Source organism: Dipodomys merriami, unplaced genomic scaffold (genome assembly GCF_024711535.1).
Source record: "Dipodomys merriami isolate MVZ:Mamm:240054 unplaced genomic scaffold, mDipMer1.0.p SCAF_22, whole genome shotgun sequence".
In the NCBI taxonomy this organism is placed as follows: Eukaryota; Metazoa; Chordata; class Mammalia; order Rodentia; family Heteromyidae; genus Dipodomys; species Dipodomys merriami.
In genome coordinates this window covers 17,828,245-17,848,671 of record NW_027203604.1, presented here as the reverse complement: position 1 = coordinate 17,848,671, position 20,427 = coordinate 17,828,245, and the positions used below count along the sequence as shown (strand labels likewise).

Sequence of the window (20,427 nt, the reverse complement as noted above, 5' to 3'; positions counted from 1 at the left end):
TTGTAGCTACTCAGGAGGCTGAGATCTGAGGATCATAGTTCCAAACCATCTGGGCAGAAAAGTCTGTGAAGCTGTGGCTCAAGTGGTAGAGCACTAGCCTTGAGTAAAAAAAGTTCAGGGACAGTGCCTAGGCGTGGAGTTCACTTTCTAGGACTGGCACCAAAAAAAAAAAAAAGAAAAGAAAAAGAAAGAAGGAAGAAAGGGGGAGAAGGAACAAACAAACAAACAAACAACTGGGTGCCTGTAGCTCATGCCTGTAACCCTAGCTACTTAGGACACTGAGATCTAAGGATCAAGGTTCAAAGCCAGCCTGGGCAGGAAAGTCCGTGAGACTCTAATCTCCAATTAACCTCCAGAAAACTGGAAGTGGTGCTATGGCTCCAGGCACTTCCCTTGAGCTGAAGAGCCTGAGGGAAAGTGCCCAGGCCCAGAGTTCAAGCCCCACTACTGATAAGAAAAAAAAAAAAAAAAAGGAAAGGAAATCAATCAATCAATCATATTATTTCAGGAAAATGGACGGGATTAGAGAGAATCATGTTGAATACGTCAAGCCAAAAAAAGCCAATTATGTTTTTTCTTATCAGCACAAGCTAGACCTAAAAAAATATACATATTGAGGGCTGGAAATGTGGCTTAGTGGTAGAGTGCTTGCCTAACAGCCCTGGGTTCAATTCATCAGTACCACGTTATAAAACACACACACACACACACACACACACACACACAGAAAAGCCAGACACACACACACACACACACACACACAGAAAAGCCAGAAGTGGTACTGTGGCTCAAGTAGTAGAGTGCTAGCACCCGTGGCTCACACCCGTAATCCTAGCTACTCAGGAGGCTGAGATCTAAAGATCAGGGTTCAAAGCTAGCCTGAGCAAAAGTCCTTGAGACCCTTTTTTTTTTTTTTTTTTGGTCCGGTCCTGGGGCCTGAACTCTGAACTCTGGGCCTGGGCGCTGTCCCTCAGCTCTTCAACTCAGCTCTACCACTTGCGCCACTGCACCACTTCCGGATTTTTTCTTTTTGCTTATGTGGTGCTGAGGAATTGAACCCAGGGCCTCATGCATGCAAGGCAAGGGCTCTACCACTGAGCCACCTTCCCAGCCCCCGTGAGACTCTTATCTCCAATAAACCATCAGAAAACTGGAAGTGGTGCTGTGGCTCAAGTGGTAGAGCCCTAGCCTTAAGCTGAAGAGCTGAGGGACAACGCCCAGGCCCAGAGTTCAAGCCCCACAACCAACAAAAAAAATATGTAATAAAAATATATAATATATATTCATGCACAGGTAAATATCTATTACACACACATATAGAGAGAACATGATTCTAACCAAGGGACTATGTAGGAAAATGAGGGGAGGTGAGGAGAGGAAAAAGAAAGGTAAAGGATGAGTAGTTTTGCAATACAGTACAACTGGGCATGAAGACAGCATAAGGAACCTAATGAAAACTGCTGATCAATAGAATCGGGGCAGGGAAAGAGGAAGCCAGAGAGACAGTTAGTCTGAGCAAAGCATAATATATGCATGTCTGACATACTACAGTGAAACCCCTTGGTGTAATTAATACACACTAAGAATAATGACAGGAAAGGAAAACATGCTGTGATGAAGTGGTGGGCACCAGTGGGGTAAAGGGAGTGGTAGAGAACTAAGGGAGAGGGTGAGTGAGCATGAACAGGATCCACATAACTTACTGGCATGAAAATACCTTTTATAGGAAAACAGAACAATGATGCCTGTTGAAATTGTTTTAAAAGAGGGAGTGGAAGTGTGTACCAGTGGCTCACACCTATAGTCCTAGCTTTTCAGGAGGCTGAGATCTGAGGATCATGGTTTCAGGCTGGCTCAAGCAGTAAAGTCCATGAGACTCTTAACTCCAATTAATGACCAATAGGCCAAAGTGGAGCTGTGGCTCAAATTATAGAGTGCTAGCCTTCATCACAAAAGCTCAGGGAAAATGCCCAGAACCTCAGTTCAAGCCCCAGGATGGCATTTTAAAAAAGAAGAAGAGGGAGTAGGATTGAGAGAATAATTGGGGGGAGGGCTCTCCAAGAATATGTTGTGGCCAGGCACCAGTGGCTCACGCCTGTAATCCTAGCTACTCAGGAGGCTGAGATCTGAGGATCACGGTTCAAAGCCAGCCCGGGCAGGAAAGTCCGTGAAATTCTTAGCTCCAATTAACCACCAGAAAACTGGAAGTGGTGCTGTGGCTCAAGCAGTAGAGCGCTCACCTAGAGCTGAGGGACAGCGCCCAAACCCAGAGTTCAAGCCCCATGATCAAAAAAAAAAAAAGAATATGTTGTATGCATATGTGGAAATGTCACAATGAAACTTTTTTCTCTTGTGGGTACTAGGCCTTGAACTTAGGGCCTAGGCACTGTCCCTGATCCTCTTTGTTCTAGACAACCACTCTACCATTTGAGTCACAGCACTACTTCCAACTTTTTCTAAGTAGTTTATTGGAGATAAGAGTTTCACAGACTTTTCTGCCTGGGCTGGCTTCAAATTGCAATCCTTAGATCTTAGCCTCCTATGTAGTTAGAATTACAGGTGTGAACCACTGGCACCTGGCTATACAACTATGCAGATTAAAAAAAAAAATTCACGCTTTGCAGACACCGCTGTCGTTTGTGGTTACCAGCTGTCAGCCATGGTCAACCCCACTGCCGCCGATGGCAAGCCCTTTGGCCGCGTCTGCTTCAAGCTGTTTGCAGACAAAGTCCCAAAGACCACAGAAAACTTTCGTGCTCTGAGCACTGGAGAGAAAGTTTTTGGTTATAAGGGTTCCTGCTTCACAGGATTATTCCAGGATTCATGTGCCAGGGGGTGACTTCACATGCCATAACGGCACTGGTAGCAAGTCCATCTACGGAGAGAAATTTGAGGATGAGAATTTCATCCTGAAGCATACAGGTCCTGGCATCTTGTCCATGGCAAATGCTGGACCAAACACAAATGGTTCCCAGTTTTTCATCTGCACTGTCAAGACTGATTGGTTGGATGGCAAGCATGTGGTCTTTGGGAAAGTGAAAGAGGGCATGGAAGTCGTGGAAGCCATGCAGGGCTTTGGGTTCGGGGATGGCAAGACCAGCAAGAAGGTCACCATTACTGACTGCGGACAACTCTAATACATTCAATTTGGTTTACCATAACCACCAGACCATTCCTTCTGTAGCTCAGGAGCACACCCTTCCACCCCATCTGCTTGCGATATCCTGTCATCTTTGTGCTCTCACTGCAGTTCTTTGGGTTCCATGTTTTCCTTACCTCCCCTCCAAATCTAGCTGGATTGCAGAGTTAAGTTTATGATTATGAATAAAAACTAAACAACAGTGAAAAAAAATTCGAGGGTGGAGGGTGGAGGGGGAGATGGGAAGCGATGGGAAGGGGAAACAAAGGAGGAGGCAACAATTCTTGATAAGAAATGTACTCATAAGCCGGGCGCTGGTGGCTCATGCCTGTAATCCTAGCTACTCAGGAGGCTGAGATCTGAGGATCGCGGTTCAAAGCCAGCCCGGGCAGGAGAGACTGTGAGACTCCTATCTCCAATAAACCACCAGAAAACTGGAAGTGGCGCTGTAGCTCAAGTGGTAGAGCGCTCGCCTTAAGCTGAAGAGCTGAGAGTTCAAGCCCCACGACCGACAAAAAAAAAAAAAAAAAAAAGAAAGAAATGTACTCATTACCTTGCCCATGTACTTGTAACCCCTCTGTACAGTATTTTCACAATAAAAAAATAAATAAATAAATAAATAAAACCCAAATTCCAAGTTTCCCCCTCCACCACCAGGGGGAAGTGCAGCCCACCCTGCACTGATAGCCTCTGAATAGGACATAGCTGCACTGACCTGTCTGGCCCTACTCATCCCATCCCATATACTACCTTTATACATCACTGTTAGCTGCCCATAGCATGAGACTACTGCCCTCAATTAAACAGCTGGGTTGAGATTATTCTTCCACCTGAAAGACACAATTCAGTGTCATTTAGTATAGCCTTGGAATTGTGCAAACATCTCTGCCATCAATCATAGAACATGTTTTATCAACCTCAATAGAAATAATTGAACATCCTCCCACACTTTGGCCAGTTCTAGGTCTCAAACACAGAACTTCAGTTTTGTTTGCTTACATCTGAAGTTCTAGGGCTGGGAAGGTGGCTCAGTGGTAGAGCGCTTGCCTTGCATGCATGAGGCCCTGGGTTCGATTCCTCAGTACCACATAAGCAAAAAGCAAAAAAGCTGGAAGTGGCACTGTGGCTCAAGTGGTAGAGCGCTAGCCTTGAGCTGAAGAGCTGAGGGATAGCGCCCAGACCCAGAGTTCAGGCCTCACGACTGGACCCCCCCCCCCCAAAAAAAATCTGAAGTTCTACCACTTGAGCCATGTCTCCAGCCATACTTTTTGCTGGTTATTTTGGAGATGGAGTCTTGAGGACTTTTCTACCTGTGTTAGCTTTGAACTTGGATCCTCCAGATCTCAGTTTCTTTTTTTGGGGGGGGGTCCAGTCATGGGGCCTGAACTCTGGGCCTGGGCACTGTCCCTCTTGAGCCATAGTGCCACTTCTGGCTTTTTGCTTTTTGCTTATGTGGTGCTAGGGAATCGAACTCAGGGCCTCAGGCATGCAAAACAAGCGCTCTACCACTGAGCCACCTTCCCAGCCCCATAGATCTCAGTTTCTTGAGTAGTTAGGATGACAGGTGTGAGGCACTACTGCCCTGAAGAAACTAAATTTTATGTATCTAATTTTTGTGATATTGGGGACTGAACCAGGGCCTCATACATGCTATACTTACTAGGAAGTTCTCTACAGGTGAACCACTTAGCCTGCTACTTTTTTTGCATTGATCATTTTTGAGGTAGGGTCTCCTTTTATGCCCAGACAAGCCTGGACTGCAACCCTCCTATTTGTAATTCCCTGAACTCCAATCCCTCCTAGTACTGGTTTTGTTTTGGCCCCTAGTGGCCTTGAACCTAGATCTCAGCCACTTGAAAGAGCTAGGACTACAGGCTTGTACCACCATGCTCTTTTTTTTTTTTTTTTTGAGATTAAGAGTTTCATTAACTGCTAGGCACTGGTGGCTCACACCTGTAATCCTAGCTCAAGTGGTAGAGCGCTCGCCTTGAGCTGAAGAGCTGAGGGATAGCGCCCAGGCCCAGAGCTCAAGCCCCACGACAAAAAAAAAAAAAAAAAGTTTCATTAACTGCCTACCTTGCATCCTCCTACGTGTGCCTCTGAGGAGCTGGGATTAAAGGCTAGTGCCATCATATCTTGTTAATTCTGAACATGTCAGTCATCTTAATCATCATCCCTCTGGGCCTTCCCATGCCACCCCAGGCTCCAGAAACCAAGAGTCTTCCTTCTGTTTCTAGACTGGCTTATTCTGAGTATCATATACATGCAGTTGTACATTATGTGACCTTTTGTGTATGACTACTTCTTTCTTCAATGACTGTGAATGCATTAAACATTTCATGCATGCTATGCAAGCATTCTACCCTGGAGCTACATCCCCAACTCTACTTCAGTCATTTTCATTACTAAATGTCTGCATCGGCTTGAGCTACTATAGAAAACTGCCAAAACCACATGGCTTAAATAACAAAAATTTGTTTCTCACAGTTCTCAGGTGGGAACTCCAATATCAATGTGCCAACATGGGTGGCTCTAGTGAAGACCACCCTCTTGGTTCAGATGGCCATCTTCTCTCTGTATCCAGCCTTGGGCCCATAGTGGAGACAGGCTCTCCTCTATCTCTTCTCATAAGGGCACTAATTCTATTCATGAGAGCCCCACCCTCATACCTTAAACATTTTATAAAGTGGTCACCATCAGAGCTGGGAAGGTGGCTCAGTGGTAGAGCGCTTGCTTTGCATGCCTGAGGCCCTGGGTTCGATTCCTCAGCACCACATAAGAAAAAAAGCCGGAAGTGGCACTGTGGCTCAAGTGGTAGAGTGCTAGCCTTGAGCTGAAGAGCTGAGGGACAGCGCCCAGGCCCAGAGTTCAGGCCCCACGACCGGACCCAAAAAAAAAAAGTGGTCAACATCACATTAAGGTTAGGTTTCAATACATGACCTTGAGGTGAAGGAGGAACACATTTCCAAAATCAAGTAATACTCTATTGTATATATATATTTTTTTTGGGGGGGGGGTGGTCGTGGGGCTTAAACTCTGGGTTTGGGTGCTATCCCTCAGCTCTTCAGCTCAAGGCGAGCGCTCTACTGCTTGAGCCACAGCACCACATCCGGTTTTCTGGTGGTTTATTGGAGATAAGAGTCTCACGGACTTTCCTTGCCCAGGCTGGCTTTGAATTGTGATCCTCATACCTCAGCCTCCTGAGTAGCTAGGATTATAGGCATGAGCCACCGGAGCCCGGCTTACTGTATATATTTTTATTTACCCATTTATCCATTGATGGAAATGAGAATCATTTCCACAGCCAGGCGCTAGTGGCTGTAATCTTAGCTAGTCAAGAGGCTAAGATCTGAGAATCATAGTTCAAAGCCAACCTGGGCAGGAAAGTCCACAAGACTCTTATCTCCAATAAACCACCAGAAAACCGGATGTGGCACCGTGACTCAGAGTGGTACAGTGTTAGCCTAGAGCAAGAACTTTAGTACCCTAGAGCAAAAGAGCACTCAGGCCCTGAATTCAAGCTCTATGGCAGACAAAAAAAAAAAAAAAGAAGCAAACAAAGCAAATCTTTTTACTTTTTGGCTATTAAGAGTAATATGATATATACATTCACTTACATACTTACATGCCTTATTTTGTTTTTTGTGCCAGTACTGGGGCTTGAACTCAGGGCCTGAGCACTGTCCCTGAGCCTTGTTATCAAGGAAAGCACTTTATCATTTGAGCCACAGTACTACTTCTGTTTTATTTTTGTTTTGTTTTTGGTCTGGTCATGGGGCCTGAACTCTGGGCCTGGGCGCTGTCCCTTAGCTCTTCAGCTCAAGGCTAGCGCTCTACCACTTGAGCCACAGCGCCACTGCTGGCTTTTTTCTTTTTGCTTATGTGATGCTGAGGAATTGAACCAAGGGCCTCATGCATACAAGACAAGCACTCTACCACTGAACCACCTTCCCAGCCCTACTTCTGTTTTTTTTTACTGATTAGTTGGAGACAAGAGTCTCATAGAAGGGCTGGGAAGGTGGCTCAGTGGTAGAGCGCTTGCCTTGCAGAAACAGGAAGATTGAAAGTTCGAGACCAACTTGGACTACATGGTAGAAACTCTAACTCAAGACCAACCAAACAAAAATATGCCCACACACCAAACAAAATACATGTAAGTAAAGCTGGGTCCTGGTGACTCTTGCCTGAGGATCATAGTTCAAAACCATCCAAGGCAAAAAAAGTCTATGAGACTCTTTTTTTTTTTTTTTTTTTTTGAGTCCGGTTGTGGGGCCTAAACTCTGGGCCTGTTCACTGTAGCTGGGATTACAGGTTGGTGTTCCACCATGCTTGGCTTATATTTTTTTAATTCATTTAGGAGAGCAATTTCTGGGTCATATGGTTTAAGTCATAGATTTGACTATTTGAGAAACTGCCAAAGCACTTTCCAAAGCATCTGTACTCTTTTGCATTCCTACCAACAGTATCTGAGGGTTCCAAGTCTCCCACATCCTCTCCAAGATTTATTATGTCTTTCTGATTACAGCTGGCCTCAGAGATGTCGGAGATGTCATTTGCATTTCCCTCGTGGCTAATGATGGAAATGAGTGTCATTTTCATGTGAGCTGGTTACAGATTTTACTCATTTGCTCTTCCCTATTCTTATCGAAAGGGCATTTGAGTTTAGCAGTGCACATTTCCTCTCCCAGAGTGCCTTTGCATTCATATAAACTGGGAGAATGTTGTCTTATCTGTCAAGATTAGAGAAGGGTAAGCAATGAAATCAGCCTAGCAGCCATTTGTATGCTTATCACTTGATCTAAAGTCTGAGAGAGAGTTGACACCATCTGGAGTTTACTTAGGAGAAAACTAAGGTCAAGAGCCAGGTCTATTTGCACAGGCTTATATGTAATCCTAGTACTCAGGAGGCTGAGGCAGGAATATTCCAAGTTTGATGCCTGGGACACACAGTGAGCCCCTAAGATAAAAAGAAAAGATATGTGAGTATAATCCCAGCTACTCAGGAAGCTGAGAACTGAGGATCACAGTTCAAAGTCAGCTTAACAAGAAAGTATGAGAGACTCCTACTTCCAATTAGCCACCAAAAAGCAGGAAGTAGAGCTGTGACTCAAGTGATGGTAACCACCTTGAGCAAAAAAGCCAAACAAGATTGAGAGGCTCTGATTTTAAGCTGCAACACCACACACACACACACACACACACACACACACACACACACACACACACACACACACACACACACACACACACACACACACACACACACACACACACACACACACACACACACACACACACACACACACACACACACACACACAGTATTCTAGTAACCAAGATGGAAAAGAAGCCTGGACCCCTCAACACTTCACCCAGGAGGATCCCATAAGGGAAAATAAAAGTAGACATGCAAAGTACCCCTTGAATGTGGCTTGTACTCCAAAAGCCTGATCTCCAGGCTACCATTATTGGTGAGCGTATGAGCGTACTGAAAGATCCTTGGATCACAAAAAAGATTAAAACAAGAGTTAAAACAAGAGTTTTAACTCTTGTCAGCCTGGGCACCAGTGGCTCACCCTGTAATCCTAGCTACTGAGGAGGCTGAGATCCGAGGATTGCAATTGGAGGTTAACCTGAGCAAGAGGGTTTGTGGCTCTTATCCCCAATAAGGTACCAAAACACCAGAAGTGGAGGTGTGGCTCAAGTGGTAGAACACTAGCTTTGAGCATAAAAGCTCAGGGACAATGCTCAGGCCCTGAGTTCAAGCCCAAGGACACACAGACACACAGACTCATGGATGGATGCATGTATGCACGTGCATGAGCGCACACACACAGGTGCACACATGCGCACAGTAACTCTCTTCACATGTGGTGGAATGGTGCATGTCTATAATCCCAGCTATGCATGAGGAAGCAATGAGAGGATCCTGGTCTGAGATAGGCCACCCTAGAGCAAAAAAAAAAACAAAACATTTAGTGAGACACTGTCTTAAAAACAAGCTGGGCATGCTGGTTCATGCCTGCAATTCTAGCTACATAGGAGGCTGAAATAGATGGAAAAAAGCACTACTTGAAAAATTAATGCAAAAAAAAAAAGGTTGGGGGCTGGGAAGGTGGCTCAGTGGTAGAGCGCTTGCTTTGCATGCCTGAGGCCCTGGGTTCGATTCCTCAGCACCACATAAGCAAAAAGAAAAAAAGCCAGAAGTGGTGCTGCGGCTCAAGTGGTAGAGCGCTAGCCTTGAGCTGAAGAGCTGAGGGACAGCGCCCAGGCCCAGAATTCAGGTCCCACGACCAGACCTAAAAAAAAAAAAAAAAAAAAAAAGGTTGGGCTGGATGTGTGACTCAAGTGGTTGAGTAACTGCCTAGGTATAAGACCTAAATTCAAACCCAAGCACCATACACGAAAAGTAAGTCTTTTAGATGTACTAGTGATTGAACTCAGGGCTTGTATTTGCCAGGTAGGTACACTACCACCTGAGTCACTATGCTAGACCTATTGAGTTGCTTATTTTCAAGATAAGGTCTTGCTTTATCCCTGATCAATCCATTTGTGCTTCCTCTGTAGCTGAGCTGACTGGGATGTACCACTGTACCCAGTCATTGACTGATATCGAGTCTTGAAAATTGGCCTCAGGCCTGGGAAGGTGGCTCAAGTGGTAGAGTTCTTGCCTTGCATGCATGAGGCCCTGAGTTCGATTCCTCAGCACCACATAAGCAGAAAATAAAAAAAGCCGGAAGTGGTGCTATGGCTCAAGTGGTAGAGTGCTAGCCTTGAGCTGAAGAGCTGAGGGACAGCGCCCAGGCCCAGAGTGCAGGCCCTACGACCGGACCCCCCCCCCAAAAAAAGAAAGAAAATTGGCCTCAAACCACAAAACCCTGGTCTTCATTTTCTAAGTAGCATGAATTACAGGCTTGAGTTACTATACCAGCCTAAAAAAAAAAAAAATCAGGTCTCACTAGAGGATTGTTATAAAAGTTTTTTTGGGGCTGGGAAGGTAGCTCAGTGGTAGAGTGCTTGCCTCGCATGCATGAGGCCCTGGGTTCGATTCCTCATCACCACAAAAGCAAAAAAGCCGGAAGTGGCGTTGTCGCTCCAGTGGTAGAGCGCTGGCCTTGAGCTGAAGAGCTGAGGGACAGCGCCCAGTCCCAGAGTTCAGGCCCCATGACCAGAAAAAAAAAAAGAAAGTATTTTTCTCTGGCAGCCCACATCAAGATGTAACCCCCCTTTTTCTAGGAGGAGCTCCTGTGACTGCTACCTCCCACAACATGATGAAAACAGAGTGGAGCTCATGCTTGAGCCTCCAAGTCTGGGAACTACACAAACCTCTTTTCTTCATAAGTAGCCAACTTCAGTGATTTAATCATCCTAGTAACTGAAGCTAAATAAAACACACAATATCTACCATTTTTAAGTGTGTGTCCAGCTCAGTGGCAATAAGCACACACACACACTGCTAGACAAGGACCAGCACCATTCATCTCCACTGATCCACATTAAGCATTAACTCCTCCTATCTTCCCTCCTGTTGTCTTTTCCATTTCTTATTCTTTTTTCTCTTCCTCATTGCTACAATGAAATCTTAAGTAGGATGATCACTGAAACATTATGGGGGGGTGGGGGGGGCAGACCACAAGAACCTGGGGAAACTTCACTTGCTCTGGAAATGAATCCTACAAAATAAGAGTTAGTGCTAACAACTTGAACAGAAAAAGAGACCAAGCTAGGCACAGTGTCTCAGGCCTGTAGTCCTAACTATTAAAGAGGCTGAGGGGGCTGGGAAGGTGGCTCAGTGGTAGAGCGCTTGCCTTGCATGCATGAGGCCCTGGGTTCAATTCCTCAGCACCACATAAGCAAAAAGAAAAAAAAAGCCAGAAGTGGCGCTGTGGCTCAAGTGGTACAGCGCTAGCCTTGAGCTGAAGAGCTGAGGGACAGTGCCCAGGCCCAGAGTTCAGTGCCCATGACCGGACCCAAAAATAAATAAAGAGGCTGAGATCTAGAGGATCATGGTTTGAAGTCAGACAGACAGAAAAATCTGCAAGACTCCATTTCCAATTAACCAGCAAAAATCCAGGCAGAGATATAGCTCAACTGGTAGAGTACCAGTACCAGCTGTGAGCAAGAATATGAGGCCCCTGAGTTCAAGACCCACAAAGAAAAGAAAAGAAAAACCAGATCCTAAAGTAACTGGGAAAGGAGGGAGGATAAGGTATTCTGTACTCTGGGGAAGTCTGGGGACTCTGTAGGGCCAGACCAGCTGCAAAGCCTCAGAAGCCTCTGGAAAAACAGGGTTGTGGTTTCCCAGGGCAGCCAGAGCGGAGGCGTTGAACAGTCTAGTCACCACTTCCTACAACATTATCATTTCAGGCTGTCTTCCCAATAATTTGTTGTTCCATTTGGTGTGAAAACACCCAGTTAATAGCAAATCCAATTAATGTGAACTTTCTGATTCGTCATCTTAAGTAACCAGGGTTTCCTTACATTGGAAGTTGTAACAAGGAATGATAACACACAGCTGTAATCCCAGCAATCTGGAGGCAGAGGCAGAAGAACCCCAATGTTGTTTTTTTTTTACTTTTAATCTCCTCTTCCCCCAGCAACTATAAGACAAGCACAACAAAGGAGAGAAATCATGAGTTTGCACATGGTTCTCTGTAAGTTTTTTACTCTACAAAGAAGGGACCAGCTTCATGACTCACCTTTTTTTTTTCTTTTTCTTTTTTTCTTTTTTTGCTGTCCTTAGGCTTGAACTCAGGGCCTGTCCCTGAGCTTTTTTGCCCAAGACCAACACTCTACCACTTGAGCCACAGCTCCACTTCCAGATTATTGGTGATTAATTCAAGATAGGATTCTCACGGACTTTCTTGCCTAGGCTGGTTTTGAACTATGATCCTCAGATCTCAGCTTCTTGAGTAGCTAGGATTACAGGCATGAGCCACTGGACCCCTGCCTGGTACTTCTTGTTTAGAAACTACATCTGGAATGTCTGTCTCAGAATCACACATAATTCCTCATGTGGGCCTTAGCAAACCGATGTCAGTCAGTTAGCCAGGTCTGAAATGGGCTCCCTGAGTTACAAGATTCCCCAAAGCAGCTGGGAAAATAGTTAGCAGGTATTTGAGAGCCACTTCCAGAGCCTCCTGGATGGTTCCAAGACCTCAAGAACTATTTCAGGGGGCTGGGAAGGTGGCTCAGTGATAGAGCACTTGCCTTGCATACATGAGGCCCTGGGTTCGATTCCTCAGCACCACATAAGCAGAAAAAAAAAGCCGGAAGTGGCGCTGTGGCTCAAGTGGTAGAGCGCTAACCTTGAGCTGAAGAGCTGAGGGACAGTGCCTAGGCCCAGAGTTCAGGCCCACAACCGGACCAAAAACAAAAAATAACTCTCTCAGTACTTAAAATGAACAGTTGCAATCTAATGACCCATTTTCCTCCCTGACCTGTGGATGCAGGAGCTCAATGTCCAACTTCCTCCTCTCTCGCTCTTCAGAGCCTGGCAACTGGCTCAACGAAATAAATACATTCTCTGGAAAGACGAATTGATCAGGAGAACACATTTCCAGTTCTGACCAGCCACTTTGATCTGCCTGCTTTGGCTGCATGATTCTTAAACATGCATGCACACACACGCACGCACGCACGCACGCACGCACGCACGCACGCACGCACGCACGCACGCACACACACACACACACACACACACACACACACACGCACACACACACACACACACACACACACACACACACACACACGGTCCACCAGCCTGTTGCTTGCTCTGATCATTGCAACACTGCAAGAAAATGAGTGTCTTTTCCCAATGAGACCATCTCATTATTTACATAAGCTGAATGGTGTCCGAGTGAACGGGAAGTACTGCTACTAACATCTGTCTGCACTTTATTTATAAAGCGGCTGTCCATCCACATCCAGTGGGACCATCTTAGCTACTTCACAATTTGGAACACCATACTGTGCTTTTAAACTGAGGATAATGATCTTTCTTTTATTATTATTTTTTGTATGCTGGTCCTGGGGCTTGAATTCAAGGTCTGGCACTGTCCCTGAGCTTTTTCACTCAAGACTAGAAACCCTACCTCTTGAGCCACAGCCCCACTTCCACCTTTTTGGTGGTTAATTGGAGATAAAAAGTCTCACAGACTTGAAAACTGTGATCCTCAGATTTCAGCTCCTATGTAAGATACAGCTAGGTATAAACAGTCATGGCCTGCCTTCACTTTCTAAAATGGATCCTGATGTCCTAAAGGGCAAAAGAAGGAATTCCCTTCCCAGCTCATCTCCAAGGGCTTGGCCGGAAACTACCCACTTCCTGCCTCTGTGTATAAGATGCATTATGTCACATTGGGAATGAGTTCCAAATCTTATTTTGGGGAAAACATGTGGGAGGTTGTGAGGGGGGAGCCAATGCAGCCTGGAGCTGGAAGAAGCTCAAGGGCCCCTCCACAAAGAGACAAATGCTTTGAAGGCTTGCTTCCCTGCCTTGGGCATTAGCTCTCATATTTGCAGGCCCCCCAGTGGCTATGGGGTGGGGGAATGGTACAGGATGTTCTCATGAATCACCCCAAGTTCAATGAACTGTCCCAGTCCCATAGACAAAATCAAGCTTTAAACCTGAGTATGTATTTCCTCTGGAGTTTGCTGAGGGGTTGCCTGCTCTCCCCTGCTGCAAGTTGATGCTTCAGTGTTTTGAAAGCCAGGGCGTGACTCAGTGCTGAATGCTCCTCTAGCATGTAGAAGGCCCTGGGGTTCCATCCCTAGTATCACCCAAAAAAAAAAAAAAGTAGGGTACAAGACTGAGAGACTTTAAATGTAGGATGTGGTGGTACATACCTGTAATTCCAGCACTCAGAAAACAGAGGCAGAATTAGAAATGACAAAATAATGGCATTTGCAGGGAAATGGATGGAGCTAGAAGGAATCATGTTGAGCAAGGTAAGCCAAGAAAGAAGAGACAAACGGTACATGGTCTCCCTGATAAGCGGATGCTAAATCCAAAATGTTAGGCGATATGACAAAACTAACAGGGCTTAAGAAACAAAGAACTCCCACTCATCTGGTTGAACCACTACTAAATATCCCCATGCTGCTGATCACATATATGGTATATAACATGTGAGCACCGTTATATGTTACAGACTGTGATAGACAATTTGCTCCAGGAAAGTTAGAATGAACTTGTGACTTTAAATGAACATCATTTTTCCACAATACTGTGAAATTCCGGAAATTATGTAATCACTTAATCACAATTTAAAAAAAAAGAACCTTGGGGAAGGGAGGGGGGGATGGTAGGGGGAAAACAATGGAGGAGGTAACAATGTTCAAGAGGAAGTGTACTCAATACCTCACTCATGTAACTGTAATTCTCTGTATAGTATCTTTACAATAAAAAAATAATAAAAAAAAAAGAAAACAGAGGCAGAAAGATCTCTATTTCTAAGACAGCCTAGGCTACATAGTAAGAACCTGTGTCAAAATAACCCAGGACAGGGGCTGGGAAGGTGGCTCTGTGGTAGAGTGCTTGCCTTGCATGCATGAGGCCCTGGGCTTGATTCCTCAGTACCACATAAGCAAAAAGAAAAAAGCGGGCTGGGAAGGTGGCTCAGTGGTAGAGCGCTTGCCTTGCATGCCAGAGGCCCTGGGTTCGATTCCTCAGCACCACATAAGCAAAAAGAAAAAAGCCGGAAGTGGCGCTGTGGCTCAAGTGGTAGAGCGCTAGCCTTGAGCTGAAGAGCTGAGGGACAGCGCCCAGAGTTCAGGCCCTATGACCGGACCCAAAAAAAAAAAAAAAAAAAAAAAACAAAGAAAAAAACCAGAAGTGGCGCTGTGGCTCAAGTGGTAGAGCGCTAGCCTTGAGCTGAAGAGCTGAGGGACAGCGCCCAGGCCCTGAGTTCAGGCCCCACAACCGGACCCAAATATATATATATATATATATAACCCAGGACTGAAGGATGTCGCTCAGTAGAAGGGCACTTGAAAGGCCCTGGGTCCTACTCATAGCAGGAAGGAGGGGGAAAAAAGGAAAGAGGAAGAAGAGAGGATATTGCTGAACTAACTGCCTAGAATTTAAGAGTAAACTTTTTTTCTTTTAACCAGTCCTGGGCCTTGAACTCAGAGGGTCTGGGCACTGACCCTGAACTGCTTTTTTTGCTCAAGGCTAGCACTCTACCATTTGAGCGCCACAGTACCACTTTCGGCTTTTTGTGTTTATGTGGTACTGAGGAATTGAACCCAGGGCTTCATGCATGCTAGGCAAGCACTCTACCACTAAGCCACATACCCAGCCTGAGAGTAAGCATTTTGAAATATACAAATAGCACAAAACCAAGGCAGAGAGAGGCTGTCAGTCACTAAAGTCCTATGGGTGGAACTCCATTAACCTTTCTCATCCTCGACCCTGTCAAGACAAAAGGTAGACAGGCACCACTGGCTCACACCTGTACCTCATGACCAAGTAGGATGAGAGAGGGCCTGTTATTCAAGGCCTGACTAAGGGAAAAAGTTCTCAACACCCCATCTCAACAGAAAAAGCTAGGTATGGTAGTGTTTGCTGTTATCTCAGCTATGGCTGAATGTGTAAAGAGGAAAGATTATAGTCCTGGCTGGATTGGACAAAAAGTGAGACCCTATCTCAAAAACAACCAGTGCAAAAGGACTGGAAGTGGCGTTCAAGTGGTACTGCACCCATCTAGCAAGCACAAGTCCCTGAATTCAAACCCCAGATCCACAAAAGAAAAAGGAGAGGAAAAAAAAAAAGATAAAAAGGAGCTGGGTGCCAGTGGCTCATGCGTGTAATCCTAGCTACTCAGGAGGCTGAGATCTGAGGATTGCCTTTCAAAGCCAGCCTGGGCAGGAAAGTCCGTGAGACTTTTATCTCCAATAAAAACCACTAGAAAACCGGAAGTGGGGCTGTGGCTCAAATGGTAGAGCTCTAGCCTTGAGCTGAAGAGCTGAGGGACAGCATTCAGCTCCAGAGTTCAAGCCCTATGACAAACAAACAAACAAGCAAATAAAAAAGTTGCCCAGAAGCTCAAGTGGTAGAGTGCTAGCCTTGAGGTTAAGACCTCATGGACAGCACCCAGGCCTAGAGTTCAAGCCCCACGACCAACAACAACAACAACAAAAAACCACTGGAGCTGGGAATGTGGCTAAGTGGTAGAGTGCTTGCCTAGCATGCATGAAGACCTGGGTTCAATTCTTCAGTACCACATACATAGAAAAAGCTGAAAGTACTGCTGTGGCTCAAGTGGTAGAGTACTAGCCTTGAGCAAAAGGAGCTCAGGGACAGTGCCCAGGCCCTGAGTTCAAGCCCCACAACTGGCAAAAAAGAAAAAAATTAATAACATTGGAGTGTAATGTGGCATATGGTGCCAATCTAGCTAGTGTGAAGTCCTAAGTTCAAATCCCAATACCTTAAAAAAAAATCCTTGGGCTGGGAAGGTGGCCCAGTGGTAGAGCGCTTGCCTTGCATGCATGAGGCCCTGGGTTTCATTCCTCAGCACAACATAAGCAAAAAGAAAAAAAAAGCTGGAAGTGGCGCTGTGGTTCAAGTGGTAGAGCGCTAGCCTTGAGCTGAAGAGCTGAGGGACAGCGCCCAGGCCCAGAGTTCAGGCCCCATGACCGGACCAAAAAAAAAAGAAGGATGAAATCTGGAGGCTGGAGGTTCAAAGGCTAATGAGCAGAAAAGTCCACAAGACTCCATCTCCTATTAATCAGCAAAAATCATACTGAAATCATGGCTCAAGTAGCTGAGCAAGCAAGCCTGGCAATAATACAAGGTCACTTTTTGCATGCCCTCCCCCCTTCTCTCTTTTCACTATAGATAAGCAGTCATATGAGGTTAGAAGTTACTGAAAATCAAGAGGACCTCAGCCAGGTGCTTGTTTCTCACACTCATAATCATAGCTACTAAGGAAGATGAAATATGAGTATAAGGGTTCGAAGTCAGCCCAGACAGAAAAGTCCATGTTAGACTCTTATTTCCAATTAACTACTTGAAAACCAGAAGTGGAGCTGTGGCTTAATGTGGTAGTGCTAGCCTTGTATAAAAAAAACTCACAGGCCCATTGTTCAAGCAACAACAACAACGACGACAACAACAGAAAAAAAAAAAAAAAAAACACCAAGGATTTCTAAGTCTCCACTGATTCAGTAACAAAAAAATAGAAATGTGAATTACCCTGTTTTGATCACTACACTAGCATACACACATATTGAAACTTTATACCATCCCCCATAAACATGTATAGCTATAATATGTTAATAGAAACAGACTTGTAATCTTTAACTAGAAATGCCAACTATACTGATTTGATCATTATATGTTATATACATGTATTGATTTATTATACTGTATTCCATAAATATATACAACTGAATTTTTTTTGGGGGGGTCCGGTCGTGGGGTCTGAACTCTGGGCCTGGTCACTGTCCCTCAGCTCTTCAGCTCAAGGCTAGGGCAATAGCGCTTGAGCCACAGCGCCACTTCCAGCTTTTTTCTTTTTGCTTATGTGGTGCTGAAGAATCGAACCCAGGGCTTCCTGCATGCAAGGCAAGTGCTCTACCACTGAGCCACCTTCCCAGCCCCTTGAATTTTTTAAAAAGAGCCAGGCATGCTTATGGATTCCAGTCCTCAAAAAGCTGAGATACAAAGATCACAAGTTCAGGTCATCCTGGGCTACACAGGAAGATTTTGACTTAATCTTTTTAAGATATACAAGTTTTATAGTATAAGTCTGAGATTGTTTTTCTTGTACCATAATCTGAACTTGCTAGGCAGGCATTCTATCATTTGAGTCTTGTCCCTAGCCCAAGCTATCAGTTCTATAAGCATAAACCAAGCTTTGTGATATTGTAAAATATATTGAAGGAGCCTTGAAAATTACACATCAGACCCAAACAGAACTTAGGGAGTATTAGCCTGGTGATTTTCCTCCCACAGACTAAAGTAGAAACATTTTACAAAGGAAGAAACCTGGTGTTTATTCTGACAAATTGCCTCACTTCAACAAGTCCTAAGTAGTACTCAAAATATCTCTAAGATATTAAGTAGGAAGCAAGCTATTTATATATGCTCTATTTTTCCAATATATCATTTAATTTTTTCCTGATGCATTTTTTTTTACAACAATGACCAGGAAGGGCAATAATTCATTGATCTGATAAAACAATGGCAGTTCCCAACCTCTTCTCCACCCCTACTCAAAACTAGGGTTCTGCATGTAGCCTCCCACATACTAGGCAAGTGCTCTATCACTTGAGACCTCCAGTCCTTTTTACTCTGTTGGGTTTTTTTGTTTGTTTGTTTCTTTGGATTGGTCTTGGTACCTGAGCTTGGGGCCTGGGCACTGTCCCTGAACTTTTTTGCTCAAGACTAGCCCTCTACCACTTGAGCCACAGCTCGACTTCTGATATTTTTTGGTGGTGGTGAATTGAAGATCAGAGTCTCAAGGGCTTGTCTGCCTGGGCTGGCTACAAACAATGATCATCAGATCTCTGCCTCCTGAGTAGCTAGAATTATAGGCACAAGCACCTGTACCCGGCCTTTGGTTTGTTTCAGGTAGAATCTTCCGCTTTCACCCATGCTGGTCCCCAATCAATCTCTGCCTCTCAAGCAGCAGTTCCCAATCTTGGTTTTTTTTGTTTGTTTTGTTTTTTTTTGTTCCTGGGGCTTGAACTCAGGCCTGGGGGCTGTCCCTGAGCTTTTTTGTTCAAGGCTAGTGCTCTATCACTTTGAGCCACACCTCCACTTCCAGTTTTCTGGTGGTTCATTGGAGATGTATCTCCTAGGTTGGCTTTGAATTGCAATCCTCAGATCTTAGCCTCCTGAGTAGCTAGAATTACAGTCCTGAACCACCAGCACCTAGCTTTTTTTTGTTTGTTTGTCATGGGTCTTGTACTCTGGGCCTGGGTGCTGTCCATGAGCTCTTCAGCTCAAGGGGAAGTACTCTACCACTTGAGCTTCAGTGACACTTTTAGTTTTCTGGTGGTTAATTGAGGAGTTTCATGGACTTTCTTACCCAGGCTGGCTTTGAATCACGATCTTCAGAGCTCATCCTCCTTAGTAGCTAGGATTACAGGTGTGAGCCACTGGCACTGGGCATTCCCAATCTTTTTTTTTTTTTTTTTTTTGTCAGTCGTGGGGCTTGAACTCTGGGCCTGGGTGTTGTCCCTCTGCTCTTCAGCTCAAGGCGAGCGCTCTACCACTTGAGCTACAGCGCCACTTCCGGTTTTCTGGTGGTTTATTGGAGATAGGAGTCTCACGGTCTCTCCTGCTCGGGCTGGCTTTGAACTGCGATCCTCAGATCTCAGCCTCCTGAGTAGCTAGGATTACAGGCGTGAGCCACCAGCGCCCGGCATCCCAATCTTTTAATAGAATGTTTTTGTGCAAGGTAATAGTGGCAAGGCTCAGGGTTGGATCTCTAGGTCTGAAAATAATAAAAAATGGTAATAATATATAAAATATAAGGGCTGGGAAGGTGGCTCAGTGATAGAGCGCTTGCCTTGCATGCATGAGGCCCTGGGTTCGATTCCTCAGTACCACATAAGCAGAAAAAGTTGGAAGTGGTGCTGTGGCTCAAGTGGTAGGGTGCTAGCCTTGAGCTGAAGAGCTGAGGGACAGCACCCAGGCCCAGAGTTCAGGCTCCATGACTAACAAAAACAAAAACATAAAAAATTTAAAAATTAAAAAAATATATATACATATAATATAAAGGGGTAGAGATGTAGCTGAATGGTACAGTGCTTGCCTACCACGTATGAGAATTGCTTCATTTTCAGTACTACAGATTAAAATATTTTAGTACCTCTTTTGCTCAACATACCATATACAGGTATTGAATGAGGCACACCCACTGAAGTTCACAAGCCACATCAAAGTGAATTAAGTCCAACATTTTTACACCTATTTTTTCTTAAGGATCTGTATTAACCAGAAAAACTGAGGCCTTGGTAAAGAGGCACACTAGTGGACATGTGGCTCCCTCTAGTGGCAAAAGCAAGCCTCGTGGGTACAGATGCAGGGGTCTTGCTTTGACATGCATGACTCAGATTCACTTAGAATATCCCATCCTGGAAGTGGCGCTGTGGTTCACGTGGTAGAGCGCTAGCCTTGACCTGAAGAGCTGAGGGATAATGAGGCCCAGAATTCAATCCCCATGACAAAATATATATCCCATCCTGCCACTAGCCATGTTCTCCTGAGGCATCCATCACCTCACTTTTACAGAATGGAGGTGAGAATTTTTCACTGCAATGTAATTTGAGCC

At 45.0% G+C, this 20,427-nt stretch overlaps 1 pseudogene; it reads left to right on the top strand.

Annotated features, from left to right (window-relative positions):
* The first annotated feature begins 2,659 nt into the window (after positions 1–2,659).
* On the top strand, positions 2,660–3,137 carry LOC138834605 (peptidyl-prolyl cis-trans isomerase A pseudogene; annotated as a pseudogene).
* The last annotated feature ends 17,290 nt before the right edge of the window (positions 3,138–20,427 follow it).